The sequence below is a fragment of the Sylvia atricapilla genome, chromosome W, assembly GCF_009819655.1.
Source record: "Sylvia atricapilla isolate bSylAtr1 chromosome W, bSylAtr1.pri, whole genome shotgun sequence".
Taxonomy (NCBI): Eukaryota; Metazoa; Chordata; class Aves; order Passeriformes; family Sylviidae; genus Sylvia; species Sylvia atricapilla.
The window spans coordinates 11,691,079-11,703,549 of record NC_089173.1 but is presented as its reverse complement, the minus strand read 5'-3'; positions in this window follow the sequence as shown (position 1 = coordinate 11,703,549).

Sequence of the window (12,471 nt, the reverse complement as noted above, 5' to 3'; positions counted from 1 at the left end):
TAGGGGTGTCACCTTTTCCCAGTCTCTTTGTGGTCATGGCGAGGCGGCAGAAGTAGAATTCAGTCCCTAGGTAGCTGAGGGTCCTCTTGGTGCTGTAGTGTCTCCCTTTTATCTGGATTTTGTGCTGGGTCGCGGCTTTTGGGTCCTTTTGCCAGCAACTGCACTTCCGTTTGGAGCGGAGCACCATGGAAGTCCTTGGATTTTCCTATTAGGCGGGGCCAGCAGTTCGAGGAGCTGGTGGGGAATGGCGACAGTCTAGCCCAACGGAAGGGGAAGGGAACCCGGGGTTTTAGGGGGGGTGTACAACTTGGAATAAGGTTTTGAGGGTACAAACTTTGGTAGAAACAGTATAACTTTCTTAACAGACAGGGTACAACTGGCATAATGTTTTAAACAGCATAACCTTCCTAACAAATGACAGACTGTGTCAAAAATGGGAGTTTCTTACATTTTATTCATTTCAGTTGTGTCTTTTACAATCAGATTTATTCCTAGAGCTATCATCATGTCTTTTTCCAACAAATTGTAATCTGCTTCTTCTACCCGAACCAAATTCTTTTAACAAATTTTATTATCAGATTTTATTTTCCCATTTTTAATCTTCTCCTGGCTTTTAAAACAACTTTTAGGCAGTTTTTGCAATGTGCTCTGTTCTGTCCCCGTATCTAACAAAAATGTTACTATTTTTCTTTGGGGACCGACTTTTAGCTTTATCAAGGGTTTGTTTGATGTTCTGGTCCTCAAAATAAAAAGCCCCTGAAACCCCTAGTCCTCTTGAAAAATCTTTTCATCCCTTATTCTTTTTCTACAATTCTTCCTAATGTGCCCTTTTTTTTTTTTTTTTTTTTTTTTTTTTTTTTTTTTTTTTTTTTGCCAATAGAAACACTCCAGGAGCTCCTTTCTAGACCTTGAATTCTTATTTGACGGATCTATTTGTTTTCTCTCTGTTGTTTTTTCCTGGTTCCGGTAGCATTCCTGCTTTTGCCCCTCTCTTACAGCTGCAATCAGAACTTTGGCCTGTGTCTTTTGATTTTCCCCATCCCTCCTCATGTATACCTTTTGAGCCTCCTTCAGTAGTTCCTGCAAGCTTTTCTCTTGCCAATTCTCCATTTTCCCCAGTTTTCTCCTTATGTCCTCCCAAGATTTTGCAACAAATTGTGTTTTTAACAACACTTCTCCAATGGGTGAATTAGGATTTGTTCCGGAATAAACTTGTAAACTTTTCCAGTCGATCCAGCCATTCCGAGGGAGATTCCTCTTTCCTCTGACACTCCCCAAACATTCGGCTGATGTTTTGCCCCCTCAGTACTGCCTCCTGTATACCTTGGATCATGATATTCCTAAGATCTATCATATTTTGCTTACCTTCTTCAGTTTGGGAATTTGTCCTGGGTTGAAGTTTAGGATGTATTCTATCACCATCTTCAGTTAATGGCCCATCAATGCCTTGTGAATGACTCATAGATAACTCCCTCCGGGAGTTATCTCTCTTTAATGGGCCATCAAGGCCCTCTTCCATGACTCATCATCCCATTGTGAGATGCTCCGCCCACGGGGAGGAGCCAAGCATTCTCACCTGGATATAAGCTGGGATTTGAAAGGCAGCCTTCACCCACTGGATTCCCAGAGGACTGGAGCTACCAGACCTTTCTACGAGATCACTGCTTCAGGAAGACCATCTCGTCTGGACTGCTTCCATCACCCTGATCAGGTTGTATTCTGACTCTGTCAGTGGTTTTTTTTCTTTTTGTATTGTTGCATTTATTTTATTTTATTTTATTTTCCTTTTCTTCTCATTAAATTTTATTTCTAACTTAGAGCCTCTCACTTGGTTTGTTTTCAAACCACAACAGAATTCCATCCCAGACTTTGTCTAAGCCATTTCTGGTCTCTGGGTGTACTCTGGGGGTTGTGTCATTCCCAATCTTGGATCTCCGCCTGTTGGATCATGTCCCTTTTCTCAGGGTTAAATAGTGACCTTAAGATGGACATAAGGTCTTCAAAAGTGTAAATGCTACTTCCCAGAAAGTCATCTAGCCTTTCTGCCACTCCGAATGGATCATCCAATAATCGACCCATTTCCTTTTTGAAAGCTCTTACATCCCCAGTATTAATTGGAACGTTTATGAATCCAGTAATTCCGGGTGCTGTAGGAACTTCCCGTAAAGGGAAGAGATTGTGCTTATCATCTTCATTCTCGCTCCCCTCCTCACTCAATTGCTTTACCCTTCTCCGGGTTCAGCTTGCTGGAGGAGAGCTCACTGGGACTGATTTTCTGGTTTTTGTGGTCTGCGGGATTGGCGGGGGCAGAGGAAAAAGCAGCTGAGGGGTAATCAAGGGTTTTGCCAAGGGAGAAGATACCTCCAATAGTTGTGAGAGAAATAGAGATGGGGTTTTGTTGGAGTCCAGGACATCCCCTTGGATGGCCTGGGACCTGAGGAAAGGAGTTTGAGCCATGGACAGGTGGGTGTGGAGACGGTCGAGGGGGCTCGGAGACCTTGGCACAGAGCCCAGGAAGACACTGGGTTTGATTTTAATCCACGGGAAAAGCTTTCAACATTGCAGAAGTAATTACAAACTTCCAGGATGTGAAAATTGTAGTTTAGCACAGTAGATGATGTAGAATTTAATAGTTTTAGGGTTTATAGAATAGAGGTAAATGGGGACAAGATGGTGGAATTTGGGTGGTACCTTATGTACTTCTCCTTCTTCCTCGTCCTCCATTTTTTGGGGCGGTGATGGCACAAAGTAGTTAGAGTGGATTGGACCGAAGTAGAATGTCATTTCTGGTGTGGGCACTGGGCATTGGCACAAAATAGTAAATAACTAGTACGTAATTATCTGTATAAATGTTAGGGGACATCCCATCTGTGGGGCAGTTGCCTCGTGTCCCAGCTGCTGTCCGGACCTCGGCTGGGAGCAGAGAAAATTCTGAGATACCGAATAATAAACAACACGAGAAACCTGAAAACAGACCTTGAGGACTCTGCTTTTTTACACGGATGCGACTTGGGGCTTTTTAGAGGGCCAAGGACTTTAAACCACCTAAAGCTCGGGTGAGGAAACCCCCCCAACATCTGGCATCCCTGGGTGGGCACCGAGGGAGCACCTCACCGAGAATTGGCTTCACTGGGTGCTTTCCAGTGAATGCACAAAGCCCTCTAAAGCCAGGAAGAAATCCAGAGAAGACAGGGGAAGATTTGTGGCCACAGCAGCTGACTTCACCTCGGACAGAAGAACCCCAAGGGCCCTGGATTTGTCACCCTGAGATCTGCTGGTCGGTGATCAGGACACCTCCGGGACGAATTTGAGAACATCTGCACCCTGTTCTTCAGTTTTGGTGAGACCGGTGAAATCCAGAACACATGGGGGTGGGGGTCTCCCAGGAACAACTTAAAATCCTATCCGTTTTACGGGTGGTCATGTCTGCACATCCTGCAGGCCTTCCTGAAAAGGAGCTTCAAGCTCTGCTTTTGTGGGTTCGGTGTAACTTTCCACATTGTGAAACCCACGTCCTATTTGAGCCGGCATTTTGGCAAGAGGCAAATAGGGAGTTGTACCACAGGGCAACTAAAAAGGATAAAACAGCTGCGAAGCTATTGCAGGCAGGGAGAATTATGCTAGAAGCAATTTCACGTAATAAAAAGGCAGTTCCTCCTTCTTCACAGCAGCGGAGGGCTGCGCGGGAGGAACAGAGCGATGTTTCTTCTGTTGAACAGCAGCCAGCTGCTTCTCAGCAGCAGGCAGGTCCCATATCTCCTAGTGAGAATGTGGGAGGAGGGGATCGCCAGCCGCTTTCCCAGGATGTAGCAGCAGGAGAGAGCCAGCAGCTCCTCCAGGATGAGGCACATAAATCACAAGAGCTTATCTCGGAGCCTCAAATTCTGAAACCTGATTCCCCGATGCCAGTCCCGGGAAAGAAAAAAATTGTACTTCATCCTAGCGATCAGGATAGAGACATGCTTTCTTTTGAAGCATGTCCCCTGGACATGGGACAATTGCCCCGGGGGGGGAACGGGAAGATTTAGATCGGATTCCATCTAGAAGTCCGTTTACCCCTCCCCAGACACCGCGCGAAATCGCTTCGCCATCCCTTCCTCCACCCGAGCAAGGACAGACACAACAGGGGGGAGGGGGAGTGAGCCAAACACCAGAGCAGCAGGGAAAACAACCCCAAATCGCGCCGGCGGCGGGAGATAACACCGCGGCGCAAGGACGCCAAGGCGATGCGAGTCAATTGCGCCGGGAACAATCACACGGCGCGGACGCGGAACGTGACGGGGGGCAGCAGAAAAACACACCATGTCAGGGGGGCGCGGATCGCGGGGAAAAACAACTCGCGGGCGACCGTCGGGATTTCGCGGACCGCGAGACCGGGACAAAGGGGGAGGAAAAGCCCATGCCGGTAGTTCGGCGTAGGGTGATGATGGAGGCTACGGGAAGCAAAATGGACCAAATTGTGTCCACATCGCAAAGTGTGGGCAGAGAGCCAGGAGGGGCGGTGCAGACGCAGGCGCAGAGCCGTGCACTGCAAACCCCAGAGGCGCTCGCGGCTCACGTTGGCGCAGGCGCAGTGGGGGTGGGATGTATCCCAAGCCGCAGTCTCGCTCCGGGCGGGGTAAACCCCGATGGCGAGCGGGACGGGGCGGCCCCCGGGGGCGGGTCGAGAGGGAACGCCTCCCAGGGCGGTGCCGGGACGATGCAAGCAGGATCGGAGCAGGCGGGGGCGGTGCAAGTGTTGATGGGGTGGGGCCAGGGCGGAGAATTTCCTCAAGGGGCCGCCTCCTCACAGCAGACGTCACAAACCCCGCCCACGAGCGGCGCCTCAATACCAACTCGGCAGCTACTCAGTGATTTAATATTAGCTAGCTCGTTCAGGCACATGGGTGCACATCCAAACATCACTGCAGTTTTTCCCAGAGATCCAGAAACGGAGAGTTTGTTACAAGCACAGCGTCTTCTGTCAGAAATAATTGAAGAGATCCCGGACAAAATATCGATCGATCGACAGGGTCCAGTTGTCGCGATGCCAGCGCCACCTAGTGGCGGGACTGCACAGTTACAGCAGCCACGGCGACTTCCACACCCAGCCATGGGAGCAACAGCGCCCCTAGTGGCGGAATACCCACATTGCATCATTTTTCCCCAGTCACATATAAAAAACAGATTTATTCTCCAAAGCAACAATTCCAACAAGAACAAATGAAGCCGTTGTTAACTTCAGAGGATCATGCGGCAACTCAACTGCAACAACAAGCATTTGCCACAGATGACAACATGATTCATATTACTGCTTCACAAGGCATTCCTTTCAGATCAACAACTGCATGTCCTTCATCTCAAACTTCTTCAATTTTATTATCTCAAGATTTCATGAAACACATTTTTCCTCAATTTAAAGAAACAACTTTGGAATTCAACCCAGATTCAAACATTCAATTCCCTCAAGTGCTCCTTCCACCAAAAGGCAATCAAGCTCCTCTTCAGTTAACTCCACAGACGCTTTCTTCAGTTACCTTCCAGTTATCTGATGGCTCAACCTTTTGTCTTGGTAATGCTGCACAAGGATTGCGTGCTGCACAACAATCTCAGCTTTTTACCCCTCAACTAGAAGGGAGAGAAATGTCAAAAAGAGAAATATCCCTCAAGGATGAAAGGATCACATCTCAAGAAGATGGGAACAAACAACTAATAAAGGCAGACTCTGGAATAGGAGGAGCAGTGTAATTCTAAAACGGATGTGGATGGAAACCCTCTGCCTCTTCCGGGAAACTCCAAGAAGAGCACGAATTGTCAGCGCGCGACGACACAAGTGATGGCGATGACTCAAAGTCAAATTCTGCAAGTGGGACAGTCGTCAGAGAAAGTCAATCCGACGCCCTCAGCAGGACAGGTCGAAGGACCATTCAAATTAGTAACTTGGGGCAAGGGTTATGCTTGTGTCTCCACAGGAGCCAGACCGAGATGGGTGGCAGCGAAGAACGTGAAGCCCTACCGAGTCCAAGTGCAAGCAGACGCGGACCCCAAGATTGGAAACAGGAATGCAGGCACGCAAACGTGAGCGGATGTCAAGACAGCAGACATCCCCTTGTTCTACGCGCAAAAGAGACTTTGGGATTTGGGTTTTCTTTGGGACTTGGGTGGTGGTGCATTTCAATGGTTCCCAAGGGAAAGAGGCCTTTGGTGACACACGTGTACCTCATTCTCTCAGTGATTGCTTTGAGCAATGCGGCAGTTTGGCCCATGGCTCAGCCAAAGGAAAATGTTTGGGAAACTCTGGCCAATGCATCAGGGTTGGACACCATTTGTTTAACTCACTCAAGACCAGGAAAACCTTTTTCAACATGTTTAGTGGGATTGCCAGTCAACAAATGGCCGACTCCAGAAAACATCCCTCCAGCGATCTTAAAGGTCATTTCAAATCCAGTGGACAAATGGGATGTTTGGGCGAGTTTCCTTCCTGTGGCTCCTTTTGAACCACAGGAATTGGAAATTCTTGGATCGGTCAGAATGAAGTTTTGTGTAAAGTTTAATTATCCTGGAGTGGCGGGAAATAAAACAATAGACGTCACTCCCAATCATGTAATTTATAGAAATGCATCATCTTGGTGTAACTACACTAAGATGGTGAGCAGACCATCCAACCATGTTCCAGTGCAATTGCCAAGAGGAATCTTTTTTATCTGTGGGGACAGAGTTTGGCCCACAGTCCCTGTAAATGTCAAAGACGGTCCATGCAGCATTGGAAGACTCTCATTGTTAACACCTAACATAACATTGTTGAGAGAGCAAGAACATAAAGAGAAAAGATCCATCCAACAATACGATCCAAAATGTGATGACAATGTTCACACCTGGACCAAGGCGCAAAGGATTGCAGTTGCAAATTTTTCACCGCAGGCAGCATCAGGAGAAGCCTTGACAGAATTGGACCACATGGCTTGCTGGCTGAGCAAACATGCCCGAGCCGTTTCTCTTACACTGAGTGATATGTTAATGGACATTGACAGTGTAAGACGAGCAACTGTCCAAAACAGGGCAGCAATCGATTATCTTTTGCTGTCACATGGACATGGTTGTGAAGAGTTTGAAGGAATGTGTTGCATGAACTTGTCAGATCATTCCAGATCAATTCATGAAAACCTCAAGCAATTGCGAGAAAGTGTAAACAAACTTGGAGAGGTAACTGGGTCATGGCTGGATGGCATTTTCAATTTTTTTGACCTTTCACCACTGTGGAAGGAAATTTTAAAAACAGGTTTATGCATCCTGTTGGGGTTTGTAATTCTTCTCATGGTCATACCATGTCTGTTTCAGTGCATGCGGCGGCTCATGGACAAAGCTGCCAAAGAGGTCTTTTTGGTTCAAACAGGAGGGGGAGATGTTGGAGTCCAGGACATCCCCTTGGATGGCCTGGGACATGAGGAAAGGAGTTTGAGCCCTGGACAGGGGGGTGTGGAGACGGTCGAGGGGGCTCGGAGACCTTGGCACAGAGCCCAGGAAGACACCGGGTTTGATTTTAATCCATGGGAAAAGCTTTCAACATTGCAGAAGTAATTACAAACTTCCAGGATGTGAAAATTGTAGTTTAGCACAGTAGATGATGTAGAATTTAATAGTTTTAGGGTTTATAGAATAGAGGTAAATGGGGACAAGATGGTGGAATTTGGGTGGTACCTTATGTACTTCTCCTTCTTCCTCGTCCTCCATTTTTTGGGGCGGTGATGGCACAAAGTAGTTAGAGTGGATTGGACCGAAGTAGAATGTCACTTCTGGTGTGGGCACTGGGCATTGGCACAAAATAGTAAATAACTAGTACGTAATTATCTGTATAAATGTTAGGGGACATCCCATCTGTGGGGCAGTTGCCTCGTGTCCCAGCTGCTGTCCGGACCTCGGCTGGGAGCAGAGAAAATTTTGAGATACCAAATAATAAACAACACGAGAAACCTGAAAACAAACCTTGAGGACTCTGCTTTTTTACACGGACGTGACTCGGGGCTTTTTAGAGGGCCAAGGACTTTAAACCACCTAAAGCTCGGGTGAGGAAACCCCCCCGACAGGGTTTGAGAGGTTTTCGGGATTTGTAGTTCCAAAGCTTGCAAGTGCGGTGCCTCTGGAATTTGAGGAGACAGTGCCAAGGATTTTGACGGGACTACAAGGGGCGTGAGAAGGGGTGTCTGGTCTGAGGGTCCATCCGGGGGTAGGGGTAGAAGCGGGGGAGGCAACTGAGGTGTCACCTCGGAACTCAGAGGAGGGAGGGATATGGAGGCCTGGTCTGATCTCGTGATCAGGGCCCTTTGCGAAGGACCTGGTGCCAGTATGGACTGATTCAAGGGTCCCAAGGGTGCAGAGGGAGATGCCTGAGCCTGTATACATGGCAGCGCTGAGACGAGATATGAGGGAGGGAGATAGTCAAGAGAATTTTATTTATCATTCTGAGCTGAGGTCCCCTTCTTAGTTTTTATGGCAAACAATCCTATCCTAGATCCTATCTATAACTGAGCATATTCTTTTCCACATGGTCCTGTGATTTCTTATTATTCACGTAACTGCATAATGCCTTGCAGGTCTATTTTTCAAATGTGCCAAATGTGGGCCAAATTACATGACTCTTTATTTTTTTGCCTTAATAATAAATAATTTTTTTCCTTTTACTTACCTCTTCTTCTGGAGCACTCCTCCCAATGCTCCAGGATCCATCCCAGTGGGCTGTCCCATGGGATTTCGAGAGCACCCTTCTCTTTTTCAAGGGTGTACTTTCTTTTGGGCTCTTTTTGGTGTTTGCTTTTTACTTGCTCCATTATATTTTAACTTAAAAAAAAGTTTCTTACCTTTTTGGTGGGTCTCGCGTTGAATTCTTTCTTAGCTTCCGCTAAGAGCTGGGAACCTTTTCCCAAACTGTTTTGTCACAAACCATGTTTTGCTTTTTTTGCTGGATTACTTACCTGTCCAGTGAGCTGAGCTGTGGGGTTTTTCGGCCAGTGATGAATCTCCGTTTTGTGTCCTGGGCTCTGACCAAGCCCGTAGCTAAAAGGTTTACCAATTTCAGGAACTCAAAGGAACGTATCCTTCCCTTTTAGCTTCCTTGTGATCGGTTCCCAAGACTCCCCTGAGTCTGGGTTTGATGAACAAAATGAGTTTTCTCTGACTTGCTTCCCAGTCGGCCGACCAAATCCCTCGTGGGAGTTTGGAACTGCGGCGTTCAGGTCCACACTTGGGTCGTGACCAGGTCACGTCTCATTCACTCACCCAATCACTCTCACTCAACCAGCAATACTTACAGCTATTTTCTTGTGTGGAATCTTCGTGCACGGAGAAATTTTACGAGTGAAAATTGTCACCGTGGCTCCGAAAGACCCTCCTAGGCCTTTCCTGAGTTCCTTCCTGTTTCTTGGATCCAGAACCTCCCTTTTATTGTGGCATTTGACCTAAATTTGTTCGTGATACAATAGGTGCTACGGGGTTTCCCGCTTCGCTGGGCTGCCAAAAATCGGCGGGGTGCCTCCTGTACAAAGGGGTTCTGCAGTGCCAATATTGTATCTGAGTCATGGCACCAATCTGTTATAAATTATTAGAAGCCAATTCAAAATAAAAGAATTTATTTAGCAATTTTTCCAAAATCAAATTGAAAGGCCACAATAAAATCGGACAACATGGATTGAATGCTGGGTGGACCGGGTAACAGCAGCAAAGGTGCTGTCCAACCTCGACCACAAATGCTGGGTCTCGGCGTAATGTTTTTATACGGTTTATTTGTCCCGAGGCTAAGTCTATTGAAAGTCTGAATATTCATGTATTTCTTTATTTCCAAGTAAGGTTTTGAAAGGGGTTCCTGCAATTGTGAAAAGACGATTCAAGAGTCTTCCCGGATTCTTTCTTTGGGGTGCTGATTTGATCATCCTCCGGATCCTCCACCACTAAGATTGATATCAGGTCTTGAGCAGCCATGAAGTGGAAGCCCATCCTTGATGAATGGGCCATCTCTAGTCTGGCCCTGTTGTTTCAGTTGCAGATTTTGTGGTTTCACAGCTGCACAATAGGCCTTGGAATCTTGGAGATGCCTTCGAGTAGCCTTTTAATAGTCCAAACTTTTGATACAGAATTTTATACATGAATTTATACATTATATTTACCACAGTGATGGTACAACATGACAGGGTTGTTAGAATTCTGCAGCACTGTAAGGTGATCGATGGTATACAAAGCTTTTGCCAACCAACTGCGCGGGGTTTCACCCTTCATTCCCCGTTTTTGATGAACCCGGGCATCAATGGCACACGCCAGGGCCCTCAGCAAATGCAACAAAGCAGCATTGCTGAGTTCCTTCAAAACTAAATGACCCAACTGCTGTGCTATGTTGGCCACATAAGCGGAATCCGTGACTAAATAGAAAGGTTCCTGGGAAAACTTCTGAAATGCCATTACGGCAGTCCTCAATTCATCCAATTGGGCTGACTAATCCTCATGCCCTTCCAGAACCTGCCACTCAGATCCATCCTTCCAAGTAACAATGGCCTTTCCTGTCCTTCCCAAACCGTCAGTAAAGATGGTGGGTCCTTGCACTGGCTCCTGACTATTTTTGGGCCGCAAAGAAAAATTAGTTAATTTCACCACCTGCAATAGCTTGTGGCTGGGCAGATGATAAGTGATCTGCCCTGAAAAATTTTCCAGAGCACTTTGCAGAGAAATACTGTTTGCAAAGCTCCAGTCAAATTCCTCCTGTGGAACTGATAGTATGATCTTTGTGGGATCCGCACCCATCAATTGCAAACACTGTTGCCTGCATTTAATTATTGAGATATTAATTTTGAAGAATTAAGGACTTTAGTTAAACTAGATATTGCTGACATAGACTTCCCTTTACTAACTAGACATTGTTGAGGTAAACTTCCCTTTTTTTTTAACATAAGCCGGATTTAAGGAACTGATAAATCAGGAGACCTGTCAACTTAAATCAATAGACTCCAAGAACACAATGTGATCATAAATCAGATAGTCTTGAGAAAACAGGATCCAGGTTTCACCAACACTAAAAGGTTAAAAAGTCAAAGCGAGGAAGACGCATCTTACTTCATCATTTTGAGACCCCACCCCATAAGAAGGACCACTGACTCATTTCAAAGAACGAACTACGCATGCTTAATTGCTTTTTGGCTAATTACCATACGAGGCAGGGAATGGGATGGACCAGAGTCATGAATATGCATTTGTGTTTTGGGTATTCAACACTTTTGGACATAAAAAGACCCTGTGACCATCTGTAAATTGCGCGTGTGTATTTGGGAGCTATCCCGCACGCTGCCTGGCGTCGTAATAAACATACACTTTCTAACTTCAAACTGTTAGAGAGTCTTTGTCCGTCATAGTTGGATATTGGTATTAGATCAATATCCATATTTTTTTAACAAATCATTATCAGTTGAGCAAAGAGCTCAAACAAAGTAATCTGCCATCTTTTGCAGCTGAAATCGAGCAATCAGCTCAGACAATGCGGTTGCCATCTTTTGCAGCTGATGGGGCAGGAATATCCAGTCCAAGACGTGCAAAGGATCGGACCATTTATCATTCCATCAACCAATGATACCTGTAGGATGCAAATGAATCACAAGAAAACAGTCCTTCAGATTCACAATGAGGACTGGCCAATCTGCGGGAAGCATGGTGGGCAATGGCATACCAGCCTGTAACGTCCCCATGCTTTCCACCACAGCATTAACTTTTCTGAGGTCTTGTAACAACCTCCATTTCCTAGACTTCTTTTTGATGCAGAAAACAGGAGTGTTCCAGGGACTGGCAGAAGTCTCCAGATGACCCTGATCCAACTGCTCCTCAACCAAGTCATGAAGGGCGACTAATTTGTTTTGAGGGAGGGTCCACTCTGGGGACCAAGTGGCAAGGGAGTGAATCGCAATGTCCGCTCCAGGAGCAGAAAGGCTACAGATTGTCTCAGGACAGTTTCTGGTCAGAACAGGAGTCCAGTGAACTTGAGGCGGCCCAGTAGCTTCGGAGCAGCCATCCCCTCGCCACCGGTTCTCTGTCCTGCGAACAGAAGACTCAAAAAACACAAGTTGAGCAATCTCGGTTCCTCCAGGGAGGCACTGGCCTCCTGGTGGCCATGTCCCTGCCTGCGCCAAAAGCGAATGCCGCGGGGCGGGCACCCGCCGCAGCCCCGGGTTCCGTGGGAGGCGGCGGGGTTGGACTCGCTGGCTCCGGGGCTGCTCCAGCCCCAGCGGAGCCCGTGTTTGTCGGCAGCACAGGAGCGCTGGCCGCCGCAACACAGACAAAGGACCCTGCTACAGCTGCCGGTCCAGACGGAGCATGCGAACCCGGCTGGAGACGGAGCGAGGCCGGCCCATGGCCCTCCCAATCCAGCGCGGGGGGAGAACGGGACGCAGGGAGAAGCGCGGCTTGCAGAGCCGCGGCATCGCCCCTCGCCACCGCCAGAGGCTCGGCAGGCAGCGCGGGGGG